Source organism: Arachis ipaensis, chromosome B06, assembly GCF_000816755.2.
Source record: "Arachis ipaensis cultivar K30076 chromosome B06, Araip1.1, whole genome shotgun sequence".
Taxonomy (NCBI): Eukaryota; Viridiplantae; Streptophyta; class Magnoliopsida; order Fabales; family Fabaceae; genus Arachis; species Arachis ipaensis.
Genome location: NC_029790.2, coordinates 4,915,491 through 4,927,892, shown reverse-complemented (window position 1 = coordinate 4,927,892; position 12,402 = coordinate 4,915,491).

Below are 12,402 nucleotides of genomic sequence, written 5' to 3'. Positions count from 1 at the left end.
TTTATATTAAAATAATAAAAAAATTATGGGGAATGCTAGGGGACAATAACTTTGTTGAACAATATGAACAACTACTAATCAAATAAAAACACATTACACCTCCAAATTAATCCTCTAAATTTTAATATTAAAATAACTATCCGTATACTAGTAAAATGAACATCCGATATATTTATTGTTTATATTGTTTAATTTTTTCATTGTTTACCTATACTTTAAAATAGTCTAATATAAACTTTAAAATATCTTCTAAATTTAAAATACTACATCAAATGTCATTGGTCATAAGTCTTAGGTTCTTTAGATAAAACACTACTCGTCTCTGGATTTTAATTTTTTCTTATAAATTGTGTGTAAATTTTGGTTTAACCTGCTAAAAAATTTTATTTTGATCTCTTTACATTCAAAAATTAAACTTTTGTTCCTCCCCAAATTTTATGCTAACTCTGTCCCTGCTCCTGCTTTAGATTGAAAGATACCGTGGATAATAAAAAAAAATATAAATAAAAAAGTTAGATTATAAATATAAAAAAGTTAGAATGAGACAATTCAAAGGGTAAAACATATTTATTTCAGATAAACTACACCAATAACCAATTAAAGAATTTTGAAAGAAAAGAAAAATATGTGATAAAACCCATACAGAATAAAAGTTAAAGGATCAAATATTTTTAATTAATGTCTACTATGTTAGTTAAATAAAATAAAGAAAATTGCCAAATAATTAAAGTGGCTTAAAATTTTTTTTAAGTTAATTATTCATGTTTAAAAAGATGTTATAAAATTATTTTTAAATTTAAACTAATAAAAAAATACGTTATATGTCTATCACGTTTCTTTATACAATGGTCTTGTATAATTTTTTTTGTCTTTTTATTTGTCTTATATAAAATAAAATAAAATAATCCAAACAAATATTTTATGAAAACCGACTGAGTTTGAATTTGGTCTGATCGACCGATTTTTGGCCGGTTTAACAGTTTGTAAACAGTTTTAAATGTAGTAATTTTTTATGCTAAACTAAAATGTAAAAAGTATTTGGTTTGTGGTTAAACCGATCTAATCAGTCGATCCAATTTTTTAACTTGTTTTTAATACTCCAAAGTCTGGCTCGAAACTTTGGATTTTTCACTAAAATAAAATAAAAAATTTATTATTTTTCAAAATCTCATTTTTTAACCTTAATTTTTTAAATACGATTTTTTTTCTAAAACAATTTTGCCGCACCCGTCGAACTCTATAATTTTTTTATAGAGTTCGGCTAGCTCCCGGAGAACTCAATTTTAAATTTAAAAAAAATGACTAATTCAAATTCTTAAATTTCACTATCATCCTCTTCAAAGTATGTAGGAGTATACAGGAATACGCCATATTTTTATTGGAGAAATAATAGTTTTTTTTTAATTTATAATGAAAAAAAAAACCTAGTTAAATATGGCTTGTTCCTGTACATATGTGTATATCTAGAGACGATGATAATGGTTGTTATTGCCGCCATCAATGTTATGTTAGGAAATTATTTAATTTCTTAATTTATTTGTGGGCAATACATATATTAATTATAATCACAAATTATGCTATTTTAAATTAAATGACTTATATAATGATGATCTCATTTATTGTTATAAATACTAATTGAATAAGTCATTATTACTTTTGATTTGGAATTAAACGAGAATAAAACTAGATATTATCTTTTGTTCCTTAGATAATTATCTTTTTTGGATTTTAGATATATTATTTTTTGGGTTTTAGATACTATTTTATTTGGGTTTTAGGATTTAATGATGTCATGCTCAAATATAAATAGACCTTCAGAGTTTCGGTCCACAGTATACCAAAGCCGCCTTTGTTGCTTTTTCCCCATCAAAAGAGTTACAGTTCAGCGGCCTAAGAATACAAAAAGCTTTGGTTGAGGAAGATCGAAAGAACCACAAGATCCAAATTCTTCCATCAATTTCTGACTCTTATGAGTAAAGGTAAGTTTCCGCATTATATTATATTTTTTGGTGATTCAACATGGATGATCTAGATTAATGAAATTTATTTATTCCAACGAGTGATATCAAAGCCATCCATAATTTAATCATCAAAATATTCCATTTTTATTTTCTCTGGATCAATATATATATGCGTTACATATTACATTATGATATTGCATATATATATATAAAATCACTAAAGGCTTCGTGAAATTGTTTTCATGATGTGCGTCGTCTGTCATATATGTATTAATTAGTATGTTTATTGATGCACATCATGAATTTTCTATATATGAGTAAAGACGTGTTAATCGGTATATATGTTGATAGACATATATCATTATTTGGTTATACATTGAGACATGTATATATTTTACATGAGACGGTCTTTCTTTTATTAGTTTAGCAAAATTTTTTTTTTAAGTAATAAATTGATTTGTTTTTTAAATAGTAATAAACTATTGCTAATCTTTGATCGTCTCCGATCTGTTTGTGTACCATTAATTGGAATAAAATTGATTAATAATCTTTTTTGGGATATAATGATTATTAGGTATAATAACTTATGTGAATATTAATCAATCCAAAAAGAGATTTATATTTGGTCAAATTATGTGTATATATTAATAATATTTGAATAATAAAAATATTATTTAATTATTACATAAAAAAATTTGTAACAATTTGAATTAGTATACCCATTTATTTTATAAAGATTTGGTTTTGGAATAAATTGATTGAACATTATGCTGTTGAAGTAGCCTCTTTTGTGAAAATTGATTTATTTAAAACATTAGGAATATGGTGATATGTAATTCATGCGAATATTAGTCAGCCCAAAGAAAAGTCTATATTTGGTCGAATTGTATACACATATTGATGGTAAATACATGTTTGGGTAACTAATTAAGAATAAAGTAATGTTTATTATTTATGCGGACAATAATCGCCCCAAAGAAGTTTATTGTTTGGCCAAATAATAAGTATTGCACATTTTTATTTATTTTCTTAATTATGCGGTCAATAATCGGCCCAAAGGAAGGTTATTGTTTGGCCAATTAATAGAAAATATATGCGGTAATAAATAGGTTGTGAAGTTTAAGTTTCCATGTGCGCATTAAGTCGGTCCAAAGAAAGGCTTAGTGTGTGACAGGAATTTTGACAATATTTGATTACTGCAATGAGAGTATCACTTACAGTTAATTTTTCTATCCAAAGATTGAAAATTAATGTTGTGCTAGATATCTTAATATGGATATTTTTTCTCATTAATTAACTAATGTTTACTGCATGTTCTTTTTGTTCTAATCCAGAAACTATGGCTTCAGCTACCAATGTTTCTGCACAAATTAGCAGTATTTCTATGCCGAATGGTTCAAACTTTAAAGTTTGGAAGGATACCGTGGAGTTTATCTTCGATTGTATGGATCTAGATATAGTTCTTCGAGAGGAGAAACCCACTTCCAATCGAATGAGCATTATGATCATGAAACGCTCAATTCCTGAAGCGTTTCGGGACTCAATTACTGAGGATAAAGATGCCAAACAGTTCCTAAAGGATGTTGAAAAATTCTTTACTAAGAATAAAAAGGCGGAGGCAAGTAGTATTTTGAGCAAACTTGTCTCCATGAGGTATAAAGGTAAAGGGAACATAAGGGAGTACATTATGGAAATGTCTCATCTTGCTTCAAAATTGAAAGCACTAAAGTTAGAGTTGTCTGAAGATTTACTCATGCATTTCATTTTGATTTCCTTTCCTGCACACTTTAGGTAATTCAAAGTGAGTTATGACACTCTGAAGGACACTTGGTCCTTAAATGAGCTTATATCTCACTGTGTGCAAGAAGAAGAGAGGCTACAGCAAGATAAGACTGAAAGTGCTCACATGCCTTCATCTTCTCAGTATAAAAGAAAGCGTGATACTACTGCGGATGTGCCTTCTCAGCTGAAAAAGGTTAAGAAATAAGATCAAGTTTCAACTTATTTCTTCTGTAAGAAGGTGGGACACATGAAGAAGGATTGTACCAAATATGCCACCTGACGTGTAAAGAAGGATATAATTCTTACTTTCGTTTGTTCTGAGGCTAGTTTAAGTTATGCACCTGTTGATACTTGGTGAGTAGATTTTGCTGCTACTACTCATGTAAGTGTTACTATGCAGGGTTGCTTGTGGAGCCGACCGCCAAGTGATGTTGAAAGATACATTTACGTGGCAGACGGCAATATAGTTGCAGTCAAAGCTATAGGAACCTTTAGATTATGTTCCACGAGTAGATTTTACTTGGATTTATTAGAGACATTTTATGTACCGTCACTTAGATGGAATTTGGTTTCTATTTCTCGTTTGGACAAATCAGATTATTTTTGTTCGTTCGAAGACAATAAAGTCAGTCTCGTTTATAATTCGAATAAAATTTGCTTTGGTCATTTGGTGGATAATTTATATAGGCTTAACTTAAATTCCTATAATAATAAAATACTGCAAACGGGTACAAAACGAAAACTAAATGAGAATTCGACATCATTATGGCACAAACGCCTAGGTCACATCTCTAAACAGAGAATTCAGAGGCTCGTGTCGGATGGAATTCTTGGACCCCTAAATTTGGTGGACTTTGAAGTCTGTATTGAGTGCATAAAGGGAAAAACGACAAACGAAAGGAAATTAGGTGCCGAGAGAACTAAAGATGTCTTAGAACTGATACATACCGATATATGTGGCACATTTTCTACTGTCTCTTGGAATGGACAACGGTATTTTATTACGTTCATAGATGATTACTCTCGTTACGGGTATCTATATTTAATTCATGAAAAGTTCCAAGCCTTGGATGTTTTCAAGTCTTTCAAAGCTGAAGTTGAACTTTAACTTGAAAAGAAAATTAAAGCTGTCAAATCTGATCGTGGTGGTGAATACTACGGAAGATATGATGGTTCAGGTGAGCAACGTCCCGGGCCTTCTACTCTTTTTCTAGAGGAGTGTGGTATGTTCCGCAATACACCATGTCAGGCAAACCTAGCATGAATGGTGTTGCAGAGCGAAGGAACCAAACTCTTAAGGACATGGTGAGAAATATGATTAGTCATTCTTCCTTGCTTGAATCACTCTGGGAAGAAGCCTTAAAGACCGCAGTGTACATCCTTAATAGGGTGCCAAGCAAAGCAGTTAACAAAACCCCATATGAAATTTGGACTGGAAAAATGCCCAGTATAAAGCATTTGCATATTTGGGGATGTCCAGCTGAGGCGCGACCTTATAGGCCGCATGAAAGAAAATTGGACTTAAGGGCAATTAGTTGCTACTTTGTTGGCTACGCTGAGCGTTCACGGGGGTACAAGTTTTACAATCCTGCATCAAGGTCTATTTTTGAAACGGAAAATGCGAGATTTCTTGAAGATGTTGAGTTTGGGGGGAAGGAAATATTAGGAATGTTGCTTTTGATGAGGATTCTGTAACTGACAATGATCTGGTCTTTATACCTATTATTGTTCAAGACACATTTATAGTACAAGAGCACAATAAAAATTCTACTGTAGATCCAGTTACAGTACAAGAGAACAATGAGAATATCGTTGTTTCTCAAGATACTACTACAGCACAGGAAAATAATGAGAATCCTCCTCAATCCCAATCCATACAGCAAGCTCAACAACCTCAAGAAGTGTCACTAAGGAGATCCAATAGAGAAAAGAGAAAATCCATCTATGGTCTCAAACAAGCTTTCCGTCAATGGTATCACAAGTTCATCAAGTCATTACCTCATGGTTTTGAGGTAAATATCATAGATGAGTGTGTATACCGCAAGTTCAGTGGGAGTAAATATATCTTTTTGGTCTTACATGTTGATGACGTTCTACTTGTCAGTAACGATATAGGCTTGTTGCCTGAAACTAAAAAATTTCTATCGAACAAATTCGAAATGAAAGATCTTGGTGATGCCTCTTTTGTATTAGGAATCGAGATACTAAGAGATCGCTCTCAAGGTATTCTTGGATGATCACAAAATAACTATATCGAAAAAATTTTAAATAGATATGGCATAGAAAGATGTAGACCAATGGACACACCCGTAACTAAAGGAGACAAGTTCAGTCTCAAGCAATGCCCTAAAAATGATTTTGAGAAGACAGCAATGCATGATAAACCTTATGCATCAGCACTAGAGGATTTAATGTATGCTCAAGTCTGCACACATTCTGATATATCATTTATATTGGGAATGTTGGGTAGATACTTGAGCAATCCGAGCATAGATCATTGGATAGCTGTTAAACGCGTAATGCGTTATCTAAAGAGAACAAAGAATTACATGCTTACTTATCGGAGATCAGAAAATTTGGAGATCATTGGGTACTCTGATTCCGATTTCATGGCATATGGTTGTGAAATTTTGTCATTGAGCTTCATATAGTAGATGACATTGAAAGGTCATTAAAGATATTTTGTGACAATAAGTCAGCAGTACTATACTTCAATAACAATAAGAGCTTGACAAAATCGAAGCATACAGACATCAAGTTCTTAGTTGTCAAGGAGAAAGTTTAAGAAAAACTGATTTCCATAGGACATATAGGAACAGAGTATATGCTAGCAGACTCATTAACCAAGAAATTGATCCCTAAAGTCTTTTCATGAGCACACTGTTCGGATGAGTGTCAATATTAGTGATACCTTGGTTTAGTGGGAGTTATTTTATGCTATATGACCTATGACATATATTGAATTATTTTTCTGCAGAATTAAGTTGATGGTTTATTTCATGTTGTATGAAATGTTCATTTTGTAATATTTATTTTGTGTTTGATCTCAATAAAGTTGGACCAGCTGGAAATAGACATATATGAGATCACTTGGCATGTAATTTCCATATTACTCATCCAAATTTGATCTATATCGTTAAGTATATTAGGATGGTGATTGTCGTGGTTTAGTCACGACATTAATGTGATAAAAGCTGCGGTAGTTTCATATCTAATGTATGAGACGAACCAGATTGTTAAAGTAATGAGAGAAATAGCATTCATATGCGTGCATAAAATTTATAAGATGTGATTATGTTAAGAAAAAATATATGTATAGCCCAAGTGGGAGATTGTTAGGAAATTATTTAACTTCCTAATTTATTTGTGGGCAATACATATATTAATTATAATCACAAATTATGCTATTTCAAATTAAATGACTTATATAATGATGATCTCATTTATTGTTATAAATGCTAATTGAATAAGTCATTATTACTTTTGATTTGGAATTAAATGAGAATAAAACCGGATATTATCTTTTGTTCTTTAGGTAATTATCTTTTTTGAATTTTAGATATATTATCTTTTGGGCTTTAGATACTATTTTATTTGGGATTTAGGGTCTAATGGGTGTCATGCTCAAATATAAATAGACCTTCAGGGTTTCGGTCTCCAATATACCAAAGCCGCCTTTGTTGCTTTTTTCTCATCAAAAGAGTTGCAGTTCAGCCGCCTAGAAATACAGAAGGCTTTGGTTAAGGAAGATCGAAAGAACCACAAGATCCAAATTCTTCCATTAATTTCTGACTCTTATAAGTAAAGGTACGCTTCCGCATTATATTATATTTTTTGATAATTCAATATGAATGATCTGAGTTAATGAAATTAATTTATTCCAACATGCTAAAGAATTATAGATTATGTTCAAAGTCTAAAGAATTTCGGTTAATTTATGAATTAACTTATGTTCAAGGCTGAAATAATTTCAATTTATTTTTAGTTTATTGGAAGCTCATTTGAAATTTGGATGCATTTTGGCTATATTTGAGAAATTTTAATACATGAATGTATTTTTAGTAATAATTGAGTTTTTTTTTATATGTTCAAATATAAATTAGTTTCCATTCATTTGTAAGGTAGCGTTTGTTTTCAGAGACAGGACACAGAGACATGGACAGTACATGTTTAAAATGTGTTTGAAAGTAGAGACATGGACACGGAACACATTGTCTCCGAGACAGTTTTTTATATTTTTGTGTCCACTATTTTACGAAGGACAATGATAGACACGGAATTTGGAGGAGTGGACACGACTTTTTTATAAATTTTGTTTCCCTTTTTATCCATAGATATTTTTTATTATTCCACTATTTTATCCCTTCTTATTTTTTCTATAATTAGTCTTGAAACTTTTGAAAAATAAATATTATTAAAAGTAAAATTGATTTTTAAATTGTTAAAAAATACGTTTTGCCTGTACTCCTACGTATTCTCATTTTCTATTAAATTAGTTTGTACTTGATGTAGAAAATTTAGAATCATATGGTTATTTTAGTCATTTCATATAATATTTTAGTCTTGTCCATGTGTATCCAAACATAACACTGAACATTACATTCTTGTCTTGTATATGTATCCAAACACAATACACAAACAATAATTTTTAGTGTTTTCATCCTATTATCACTGTCCCAATATCATGTTCTGTCTTGTCTCTAAAAACAAACGCAGTCTAAATTAACTAAGATGGCTGAAATTCGGGTCCGAGTCCCAGACGATCACAATTACACACAATAGGCAGTGATATCATAAGGGAGACGGCTTTGTTAAAAAAATATAATAAAAAAATGAGTATGAATATAAATTTACACATAAAAGATAAATAATAAACAGTTTTGAGAAATCAAAATCAACCGAAAAAAATGCAAAACCTACTCAAGTAAACAAATCAACGAAAAAAGATGGGAAAATGCAAAACAAATCAATGAATATAACAAAGAAAACTTCAAAAAAAGAGAGACTAAAAACCTGAAAGAAAAGTTTAAAACTTTTCTTTCAGGTTTTTAGTCTCTCTTTTTTTGAAGTTTTCTTTGTTATATTCATTGATTTGTTTTGCATTTTCCCATCTTTTTTCGTTGATTTGTTTACTTGAGTAGGTTTTGCATTTTTTTCGGTTGATTTTGATTTCTCAAAACTGCAACAAAAGAAATTTAAAATCTTTTATCAAAATTTCTCACAAATATTTCAGATTCTACTGCGTTTGTTCGGATCAAATTACTTGTTCATAGCACTGGATTTTCGTCTAATTTTTGTGGAGAATCTGAAATATTTTTTTAGAGAAAACTGAGCGTAAACGTCTATTTTGAAAGAAAAGAAGGAATTGAGAGAGTGAAAAAAATAAGTTCTTCTCATTTTAAAAAAAATAAAAAATCTCTAAAAAATTATTCGTTAAATTATTACATCTTATATACTATATACTCTTTATGTTCCATTATAAAAAAATTACAACAAATAAACCTATATCTACTATGACACTTTGATGATTTGAATTCAAATATACGTCTGTCTTTACTATTTTTTTTTAATTGTCAAACATATTAGTATGAAACTTTTTTATTTAATGAAACCTGCACACTAAATGTTTGTTAAAATTCCTCTAAAAAATTCAGCCTTATGTATGTATTGCTAACACAGATTTTGGTTTTTACAGTGCTTAAGACTTGTACAACATGGCTCAATTGATTTATTAAATAGTTGCTAATTATGTGAGTACATTTTAGTAAAAGCTTTGGAATGTGTGCTTATTCACATCTAGAAAATAAATTAGATATATTTTTGTTGATAATTAAATTTTTTGTCTGTTTATTTAAATTTGAACTACTTTTAATTTATTTTTAAATGAACTAATGTTCAAAGTTAAAATAATTTCGATTCATTTGTGGATTCTTCCATCGATTGCTTGTATCATAAATATGTTTTAAAAAACTATCAAATTTAATTTCTATAGTGTTACATGGATGATCAAGTCATAATTATACATTATTTAACAATTAAAGATTCATCAGCAACCAATTATTAGAAGGCAACATAAAAACACCAATTATTTTTTTAATCTGCAGCATGTGAAGCTCCTCTCATTCCAATAATTATCTAGGTTATTGTATCAAACATAACTATCATCCAATATTTTCAAAAGACTATATTTGTTTGACAAATTAATTCAATCATCAATTAGGTTCTGTTTTTATTTGACATGTAAGAAATTTTGTCAACTTCTACTAGCCAATTGAGAGAGACAGAGAGAAAAAAAAAATGTTATGAACTAGTTTCTCTTCATCTGTGAATTAATTAAGATGGCTAAAATCCGAGTCCAAATACAAACGATAACGATTACACACAATGGGCAGTAGTATCATAAGGGAGAAGGCTTTGTTAAAAAAGTATAATAAAAAAAATTAGAGTGAATATAAATTTACACATAAAAAGACAAAAATTTTAAATATTTAAAAATTATTTATTTTTATATTTTTAAATTAAATATTAATATTTATTTTTTTAGTAAATTAGGCAATTATCTATGGACACTATAGCAAACACTTTTTTAAAATACATTACATATCAAATAACAGAACTTAGCAAAACTCAATAAATCAAATCATGACTATGAAAAAAAACTTGAATGAACTCTGAGCCAAAAATTTGAGATCTGCAACCAATCAAAAGAACAACGAAAACAGAAATTAGCAATGGCGAAAGAAGAGAGAAAAGAGAAAGATCTGAAAGCATGCCAAGAACTTCTCATTTTACAACTAAACGAATTTTCAATTTCATACCGTGTAAAATCATAAAGAAGAAGGCTTCATTAAAAAAAATATAATAAAAAAAATGTGAATATAAATTCACACATAAATCATACATACACCATTATAAATGGGATCAAACTAAAGCTTCTACTTGGAACCTTAGCTTTAATTAGTTACTTATAATGAGTTTGTCCATGCCAAAAAGTAAGGTGTGCCTCGTGACGATTCCACTTTCCCATGTGGTCGTGTTAGCCTCCTTTTAAAAAAATTCAAACAATGCATGACTTTAGGAATATGCAGCAATAATAATCAAATGATGATTTGACTTTTTTTACTTTGAAATCATTTTTACAACATGAGATGTCACAGGCCTCCACCTAGAGAGCGTCTTATTCAACAAGGTACAATTGGAGGTGTTTGCGATGCGATTTGGATGAGATGCTTTTTAAAAAAAAAAAAAATCAATCCAATCCGATTTAATTTCAAGCAGTTTGGATTGAATTGAATTTGCGGTTTTATAAATTAAAAAAAATTAAATACATATAATAAGTATCAGCATCAAATTTTAAATAATCAACAATGACATAACAAGTCTCAACAATATCTTAAAAAGTCAACAATAACATAACAATAAAAATAGAATTATAGGTTAGTTAAAATAAATAAATAAATAACATTTTGAACATAAATATTTATTAAATAATAATAATAGATGAATAATATAAAAATGTTATAAGTATAATTATAAATATAATAATAAAATAATAATATTATAGCACATTGTGCAGTTTGGATTGGACTAGATCGATTATAAAAAGTAGATTCGAAATCCGATCCGATCCAGCAGTTTGCAAAAAATAGAATCCAATCAAATCCGAATTAGTGCATTTTTAATCGATTTTCGATTTTGATTAAATTGAATGAGCGGTTTAATTTGGATCAGTTTAGATTTCAACATCTAAGTACAATCGAGAAGACTATACCTCCAAATAGCATAGCAAGTAGCAGTGTATATATAAATAATTTGCACAAATCATTCAAAGTAGACTTCAATCTTGAATAATGTTAAGAAAAAGTTTTGCTAGAAAGTGAGAATTATTTTTTTTAGGATAAAAAAATCCCATAAGACAAAAATTATCATATATAATACACATATTCTGTTACAATATAATATTAAGAGGGATATTATTAATTAAGTCTATTAGAATTCCTTTGTTCTTTAGATGTATAAATAAAGAATTGTTGTCATTGTATCATATAAAGAATTAATGAATTAACTATTGAACTTCGTTCGATTTAGAATTTTTCTTCCTAACTCGAAGAGGATAATAGCAATTGAGGTAGAGTAAAAAATTGAAAGCATGAGTGTGTTCTCATACATTGATGCAGGAAGTAGAATTGAAGAAGAAGGAGACTTTGAAACGTGGAAGGTGAAAGTAGTGAAAGGATGAAACGTGGAAGTGAAAGTCATTCATTGAAAATTGTACTATTACTGTACTCAATAATAAAGTAATACAATATATATATAGTGAAGTACCAATATAAACTAATTAATCTCTTATATTCATTCACAGTCTCCTTCAAACTTAGTAGTGGGTTGAAGAACCACTCTAAGTTTGTCTCGAAATTTGTGAAATAGAGATGATGAGAGAGATTTGGTGAAAATATCCCCAATCTGATCTATAGAAAGTATATGGAGGACATAAAGTTGTTTTTGATTTACCATCTTTCTTAGGCAGTGAAGGTCAATTTCCATGTGTTTGCACCTAGTATGAAGGACCGGGTTAGCCGCTAATGAGCAAGCACTTTGATTATCACAGTAAATAGTAGGTGCTATGGATTGTGGAATTCGAAGCTCCTTTAGAAGATAC